This window comes from Cetorhinus maximus, unplaced genomic scaffold, assembly GCF_964194155.1.
Source record: "Cetorhinus maximus unplaced genomic scaffold, sCetMax3.hap1.1 HAP1_SCAFFOLD_453, whole genome shotgun sequence".
Classification (NCBI taxonomy): Eukaryota; Metazoa; Chordata; class Chondrichthyes; order Lamniformes; family Cetorhinidae; genus Cetorhinus; species Cetorhinus maximus.
In genome coordinates this window covers 318,392-328,368 of record NW_027596397.1, presented here as the reverse complement: position 1 = coordinate 328,368, position 9,977 = coordinate 318,392, and positions in this window count along the sequence as shown.

Genomic DNA, 9,977 nt, shown 5'->3' with positions numbered 1-9,977 from the left:
AGAACACACTGAACACAGAAACAACACTGAACACAGAGCCCACACTGAACACAGAGGACACACTGATCACAAAGAAAGCAATGGACTCAGAGGACACACTGAACAAAGAACACACAATGAACACAGATCTCGCGCTGCCCAAAAGCCCTGACTGAGCACAGAGCGCACATTTATACAGGAGCGCACCCTGAACACGGAGCCCACCCTGAACACAGCGCCCACACTGAACACAGAGCCCACACTGAACAGAGAGCCCGCACTGAACACAGAGGACATACTGATCACAGAGAAAGCAATGGTCCCAGGGGACACACTGAACACAGAGCACACACTGAACAGAGATCTCGCGCTGCCCAAAAGCCCTGACTGAGCACAGAGCGCACATTTATAAATGAGCACATCTGAACACAGAGCCCACCCTGAAAACAGAGCCCAGACTGAACACAGAGCCCTGCAGAACACAGAGCCCGCACTGAACACATAACCCACACTGAACACAGAGCCCACACTGAGCACAGAGCCCACACTGAACACAGAGCCGACACTGAACACAGAGCCCACACTGAACACAGAGACAACACTGAACACAGAGCCCGCACTGAACACAGAGGACATACTGATCACAGAGAAAGCAATGGTCCCAGGGGACACTCTGAACACAGAGCACACACTGAACAGAGATCTCGCGCTGCCCAGAAGCCCTGACTGAGCACAGAGCGCATATTTATAAATGAGCACACCCTGAACACAGAGCCCACCCTGAAAACGGAGCCCAGACTGAACACAGAGCCCTGCAGAACACAGAGCCCGCACTGAACACAGAGCCCACACTGAACACAGAGCCCACACTGAGCACAGAGCCCACACTGAACACAGAGCCGACACTGAGCACAGAGCCCGCACTGAACACTGAGCCCACACTGAACACAGAGCCCACACTGAACACAGACCCTACACTGAACAGAGACATCACCCTGAATATAGAGCACACATTGAACATAGACCGCAACCTGAACAGAAATCCCACACTGATCGCAGAGCCCACGCTAAGCACGCAGTTCATACCGAAAACAGAGCCCATTCTGAGCACAGAGCCCACACTGAGCATAGAGGCCACACTGATCACAGAGGAATACAATGATCCCAGAGGACACACTGATCACAGAGCCCACACTGAGCACAGAGCCCACACTGAGAAGAGAGCCCACACTGAACACAGAACCCATACTGAGCATAAAGGCCACACTGATCAAAGAGGACACAATTATCCCTGAGGACACACTTAATACAAAGCCCACACTTAACACAAAGCACACATTGAACACAGAGCCCACGCTGAACATGGAGCCGACACTGAACACAGAGCCGACAGTGAAAATAGATGTCAATCTAAACACAGAGCCGACACTGAACACAGAGCACACACTGAGCACAGAGCCCGCACTGCACACAGAGCCCACTCTGAACACAGAGCCCACACTGAAAACATAGGCCACACTGAACACAGAGCCCACACTGAGCACAGAGCCCTCACTTAACACATAGCCCACACTGAACACAGAGCCCACACTGAGCACAGAGCCCACACTTTACACAAAGCACAAACTGAACACAGAGCCCACGCTGAACACAGATCCTACATTGAAAACAGAGCCGACACTGAACACAGAAAACACACTGAACAGAGAGCCCACACGGAAGACAGAGCACACACTGTACTCAGAGCTGGCAATGAACACAGAGCCGACACTGAACACCGTGGACACTCTGAAATCAGAGCCCACACTGAACAAAGAGCATACACTGAACACAGAGCTCAAACTGAACACAGAGCCCACACGCAACACAGAGCCCACACTGAACACCGAGACCACACTGAGCATAGAGGCCACACTGATCAGAGAGGACACAATGACACCAGAGGACACACTTAACACAAAGCCCACACTGAATACAGTGTTCACACTGAACACAGAGCCCACACTGAACACAGAGACCACCCTGAACACAGAGACCACACTGAACACAGAGGACACTCTGATCACAGAGAAAACAATGGTCCCAGATGATACACTGAGCACAGAAGACACACTGAACACTGACCCTACACTGAGCCCAGACCCCACACTGAACACAGAGTAAACACAGAACACAATCCCTACACTTAGCACAGAGACCAAACTGAACACGGAGCCCACATTGAACACAGAGCCCACACTGAACACAGAGCCCGCACTGAACACAGAGCCTAGACTGAACAGAGAGACCAGACTAAACACAGACCCTACACTTAGTAAAGAGCCCACACTGAACACAGAGCCCACACTGAACACAGACCCTACACTGAGCACAGAGCCCACACTGAACACAGAGCCCACACTGAACACAGACCCTACACTGAGCACAGAGCCCAGACTGAACACAGAGCCCACACTGAACACATAGCACAGGCTGAACACAGACCATACACTGAACAGAGAGATCACCCTGAATATAGACCACACATTCAACATAGAGTGCAACCTTAACAGAAATCCCACACTGATCGCAGAGCACGCACTAAGCACACAGTTCATACCGAACACAAAACCCACTCTGAGCACAGAGTCCACACTGAGCATAGAGGCCACACTGATCACATAGGAAACAATAATCCCAGAGGACACACTGAACACAAAGCCCACACTTAACACAAAGCCCACAATGAACACAGAGCCCACACAGAACACAGAGCCCACATTGAACACAGAGCCCACACTGAACACAGAGCCGACAGTGAACACAGAGGACACAATGAACACAGAGCTGGCGTTGAACACAGAGCCGACACGGAACAAAGAGGACACACTGAACACAGAGCCCACACTGAACACAGAGCCCAGACTGAACACAGAGCTGACACTGAACACAGAGCCCACACTGAACACAGAGCCCACACTGAGCACAGAGCCCACACTGAGCACAGAGCACACACTGAGCACAGAGCCCACACAGAGCACAGAGCCCACACTGAACACAGAGCACACACTGCACACAGAGCCCACACTGAACACTGAACCCATACTGAGCATAGAGACCACACTGATCACAGAGGTCACAATGATCCCACAGGACACACTTAACACAAAGACCACGCTGAACACAGAGAGGACACTGAACACAGAGCCCACACTGAACACTGAGGACACAATGATCACAGAGAAAGCAATGGTCGCAGAGGACACACTGAACTGAGAGCACACACTGAACACAAATCTCGCGCTGCCCAAAAGCCCTGACTGAGCACAGAGCGCACATTTATAAAGGAGCGCACCCTGAACTCCGAGCCCACCGTGAACACAGAGCCCAGACTGAACACAGAGCCCTGACTGAACTCAGAGCGCACACTGAACACATTGCCGAAACTGAACACAGAGCCCACACTGAACATAGAGCCAGGACTGAACACAGAGCCCACACTGAACACAGAGCCCTCACTGAACACAGAGCCCACACTGAACAGAGAGCCACACTGAACACTGAGCCCACACTGAACACAGAGCCCTCACTGAACACAGAGCCCAGACTGGACACAGACACTACACTGAACAGAGGGCACGCAATGAAAACAGAGCACACACTTAACACAGAGACCTGACTGAACACAGACCTTACACTGAACAGAGAGATCACCCTGAATATAGAGCAAACATTGAACATAGACTGCAACCTGAACAGGAACCCCACACTAACCGCAGAGCCCACGCTAAGCACGCAGATCATACCGAACACAGAGCGCACTCTGAGCACAGAGCCCACACTGAGCATAGAGATCGCACTGATCACAGAGAAAACAATGATCCCAGAAGACACACTGAACACAGAGCCCACACTGAGCACAGAGCCCACACTGAACACAGAGCCGACACTGAACATTGAGCCCACACTGAACACTGAACCCATACTGAGCATAGAGCCCACACTGAACACAGAGCCCACACTGAGCACAGAGCCCACACTGAGCACAGAGCACACACTGAGCACAGAGCCCACACAGAGCACAGAGCCCACACTGAACACAGAGCACACACTGCACACAGAGCCCACACTGAACACTGAACCCATACTGAGCATAGAGACCACACTGATCACAGAGGTCACAATGATCCCACAGGACACACTTAACACAAAGACCACCCTGAACACCGAGCCCACCCTGAACACAGCGCCCACACTGAACACAGAGCCCACACTGAACAGAGAGCCCGCACTGAACACAGAGGACATACTGATCACAGAGAAAGCAATGGTCCCAGGGGACACACTGAACACAGAGCACACACTGAACAGAGATCTCGCGCTGCCCAAAAGCCCTGACTGAGCACAGAGCGCACATTTATAAATGAGCACACCCTGAACACAGAGCCCACCCTGAAAACAGAGCCCAGACTGAACACAGAGCCCTGCAGAACACAGAGCCCGCACTGAACACATAACCCACACTGAACACAGAGCCCACACTGAGCACAGAGCCCACACTGAACACAGAGCCGACACTGAGCACAGAGCCCGCACTGAACACTGAGCCCACACTGAACACAGAGCCCACACTGAACACAGAGACAACACTGAACACAGAGCCCGCACTGAACACAGAGGACATACTGATCACAGAGAAAGCAATGGTCCCAGGGGACACTCTGAACACAGAGCACACACTGAACAGAGATCTCGCGCTGCCCAAAAGCCCTGACTGAGCACAGAGCGCATATTTATAAATGAGCACACCCTGAACACAGAGCCCACCCTGAAAACGGAGCCCAGACTGAACACAGAGCCCTGCAGAACACAGAGCCCGCACTGAACACAGAGCCCACACTGAACACAGAGCCCACACTGAGCACAGAGCCCACACTGAACACAGAGCCGACACTGAGCACAGAGCCCGCACTGAGCATAGCGCCCACACTGAACACAGAGCCCACACTGAGCACAGAGCCCACACAGAGCACAGAGCACACACTGAACAAAGAGCCCACTCTGAGCGCAGAGCCCACACTGAACAAAGAGCACACACGGAACACTGAACCCATACTGAGCATAGAGACCACACTGATCAAACGGTCACAATGATCCCAGAGGACACACATAACACAAAGAACACACTGAACACAGAAACAACACTGAACACAGAGCCCACACTGAACACAGAGGACACACTGATCACAAAGAAAGCAATGGACTCAGAGGACACACTGAACAAAGAACACGCAATGAACACAGATCTCGCGCTGCCCAAAAGCCCTGACTGAGCACAGAGCGCACATTTATACAGGAGCGCACCCTGAACACGGAGCCCACCCTGAACACAGCGCCCACACTGAACACAGAGCCCACACTGAACAGAGAGCCCGCACTGAACACAGAGGACATACTGATCACAGAGAAAGCAATGGTCCCAGGGGACACACTGAACACAGAGCACACACTGAACAGAGATCTCGCGCTGCCCAAAAGCCCTGACTGAGCACAGAGCGCACATTTATAAATGAGCACATCTGAACACAGAGCCCACCCTGAAAACAGAGCCCAGACTGAACACAGAGCCCTGCAGAACACAGAGCCCGCACTGAACACATAACCCACACTGAACACAGAGCCCACACTGAGCACAGAGCCCACACTGAACACAGAGCCGACACTGAGCACAGAGCCCACACTGAACACTGAGCCCACACTGAACACAGAGCCCACACTGAACACAGAGACAACACTGAACACAGAGCCCGCACTGAACACAGAGGACATACTGATCACAGAGAAAGCAATGGTCCCAGGGGACACTCTGAACACAGAGCACACACTGAACAGAGATCTCGCGCTGCCCAAAAGCCCTGACTGAGCACAGAGCGCATATTTATAAATGAGCACACCCTGAACACAGAGCCCACCCTGAAAACGGAGCCCAGACTGAACACAGAGCCCTGCAGAACACAGAGCCCGCACTGAACACAGAGCCCACACTGAACACAGAGCCCGCACTGAGCACAGAGCCCACATTGAACACAGAGCCGACACTGAACACAGACCCTACACTGAACAGAGACATCACCCTGAATATAGAGCACACATTGAACATAGACCGCAACCTGAACAGAAATCCCACACTGATCGCAGAGCCCACGCTAAGCACGCAGTTCATACCGAAAACAGAGCCCATTCTGAGCACAGAGCCCACACTGAGCATAGAGGCCACACTGATCACAGAGGAATACAATGATCCCAGAGGACACACTGATCACAGAGCCCACACTGAGCACAGAGCCCACACTGAGAAGAGAGCCCACACTGAACACAGAACCCATACTGAGCATAAAGGCCACACTGATCAAAGAGGACACAATTATCCCTGAGGACACACTTAATACAAAGCCCACACTTAACACAAAGCACACATTGAACACAGAGCCCACGCTGAACATGGAGCCGACACTGAACACAGAGCCGACAGTGAAAATAGATGTCAATCTAAACACAGAGCCGACACTGAACACAGAGCACACACTGAGCACAGAGCCCGCACTGCACACAGAGCCCACTCTGAACACAGAGCCCACACTGAAAACATAGGCCACACTGAACACAGAGCCCACACTGAGCACAGAGCCCTCACTTAACACATAGCCCACACTGAACACAGAGCCCACACTGAGCACAGAGCCCACACTTTATACAAAGCACAAACTGAACACAGAGCCTACGCTGAACACAGATCCTACATTGAAAACAGAGCCGACACTGAACACAGAAAACACACTGAACAGAGAGCCCACACGGAAGACAGAGCACACACTGTACTCAGAGCTGGCAATGAACACAGAGCCGACACTGAACACCGTGGACACACTGAAATCAGAGCCCACACTGAACAAAGAGCATACACTGAACACAGAGCTCAAACTGAACACAGAGCCCACACGCAACACAGAGCCCACACTGAACACCGAGACCACACTGAGCATAGAGGCCACACTGATCAGAGAGGACACAATGACACCAGAGGACATACTTAACACAAAGCCCACACTGAATACAGTGTTCACACTGAACACAGAGCCCACACTGAACACAGAGACCACCCTGAACACAGAGACCACACTGAACACAGAGGACACTCTGATCACAGAGAAAACAATGGTCCCAGATGATACACTGAGCACAGAAGACACACTGAACACTGACCCTACACTGAGCCCAGACCCCACACTGAACACAGAGTAAACACAGAACACAATCCCTACACTTAGCACAGAGACCAAACTGAACACGGAGCCCACATTGAACACAGAGCCCACACTGAACACAGAGCCCGCACTGAACACAGAGCCTAGACTGAACAGAGAGACCAGACTAAACACAGACCCTACACTTAGTAAAGAGCCCACACTGAACACAGAGCCCACACTGAACACAGACCCTACACTGAGCACAGAGCCCACACTGAACACAGAGCCCACACTGAACACAGACCCTACACTGAGCACAGAGCCCAGACTGAACACAGAGCCCACACTGAACACATAGCACAGGCTGAACACAGACCATACACTGAACAGAGAGATCACCCTGAATATAGACCACACATTCAACATAGAGTGCAACCTTAACAGAAATCCCACACTGATCGCAGAGCACGCACTAAGCACACAGTTCATACCGAACACAAAACCCACTCTGAGCACAGAGTCCACACTGAGCATAGAGGCCACACTGATCACATAGGAAACAATAATCCCAGAGGACACACTGAACACAAAGCCCACACTTAACACAAAGCCCACAATGAACACAGAGCCCACACAGAACACAGAGCCCACATTGAACACAGAGCCCACACTGAACACAGAGCCGACAGTGAACACAGAGGACACAAAGAACACAGAGCTGGCGTTGAACACAGAGCCGACACGGAACAAAGAGGACACACTGAACACAGAGCCCACATTGAACACAGAGCCCACACTGAACACAGAGCCGACAGTGAACACAGAGGACACAATGAACACAGAGCTGGCGTTGAACACAGAGCCGACACGGAACAAAGAGGACACACTGAACACGGAGCCCAGACTGAACACAGAGCTGACACTGAACACAGAGCCCACACTGAACACAGAGCCCAGACTGAACACAGAGCTGACACTGAACACAGAGCCCACACTGAACACAGAGCCCACACTGAGCACAGAGCCCACACTGAGCACAGAGCACACACTGAGCACAGAGCCCACACAGAGCACAGAGCCCACAATGAACACAGAGCCCGCACTGAACACAGAGGACATACTGATCACAGAGAAAGCAATGGTCCCAGGGGACACACTGAACACAGAGCACACACTGAACAGAGATCTCGCGCTGCCCAAAAGCCCTGACTGAGCACAGAGCGCACATTTATAAATGAGCACACCATGAACACAGAGCCCACCCTGAAAACAGAGCCCAGACTGAACACAGAGCCCTGCAGAACACAGAGCCCGCACTGAACACATAACCCACACTGAACACAGAGCCCACACTGAGCACAGAGCCCACACTGAACACAGAGCCGACACTGAGCACAGAGCCCGCACTGAGCATAGCGCCCACACTGAACACAGAGCCCACACTGAGCACAGAGCCCACACAGAGCACAGAGCACACACTGAACAAAGAGCCCACTCTGAGCGCAGAGCCCACACTGAACAAAGAGCACACACGGAACACTGAACCCATACTGAGCATAGAGACCACACTGATCAAACGGTCACAATGATCCCAGAGGACACACATAACACAAAGAACACACTGAACACAGAAACAACACTGAACACAGAGCCCACACTGAACACAGAGGACACACTGATCACAAAGAAAGCAATGGACTCAGAGGACACACTGAACAAAGAACACACAATGAACACAGATCTCGCGCTGCCCAAAAGCCCTGACTGAGCACAGAGCGCACATTTATACAGGAGCGCACCCTGAACACGGAGCCCACCCTGAACACAGCGCCCACACTGAACACAGAGCCCACACTGAACAGAGAGCCCGCACTGAACACAGAGGACATACTGATCACAGAGAAAGCAATGGTCCCAGGGGACACACTGAACACAGAGCACACACTGAACAGAGATCTCGCGCTGCCCAAAAGCCCTGACTGAGCACAGAGCGCACATTTATAAATGAGCACATCTGAACACAGAGCCCACCCTGAAAACAGAGCCCAGACTGAACACAGAGCCCTGCAGAACACAGAGCCCGCACTGAACACATAACCCACACTGAACACAGAGCCCACACTGAGCACAGAGCCCACACTGAACACAGAGCCGACACTGAACACAGAGCCCACACTGAACACAGAGACAACACTGAACACAGAGCCCGCACTGAACACAGAGGACATACTGATCACAGAGAAAGCAATGGTCCCAGGGGACACTCTGAACACAGAGCACACACTGAACAGAGATCTCGCGCTGCCCAGAAGCCCTGACTGAGCACAGAGCGCATATTTATAAATGAGCACACCCTGAACACAGAGCCCACCCTGAAAACGGAGCCCAGACTGAACACAGAGCCCTGCAGAACACAGAGCCCGCACTGAACACAGAGCCCACACTGAACACAGAGCCCACACTGAGCACAGAGCCCACACTGAACACAGAGCCGACACTGAGCACAGAGCCCGCACTGAACACTGAGCCCACACTGAACACAGAGCCCACACTGAACACAGACCCTACACTGAACAGAGACATCACCCTGAATATAGAGCACACATTGAACATAGACCGCAACCTGAACAGAAATCCCACACTGATCGCAGAGCCCACGCTAAGCACGCAGTTCATACCGAAAACAGAGCCCATTCTGAGCACAGAGCCCACACTGAGCATAGAGGCCACACTGATCACAGAGGAATACAATGATCCCAGAGGACACACTGA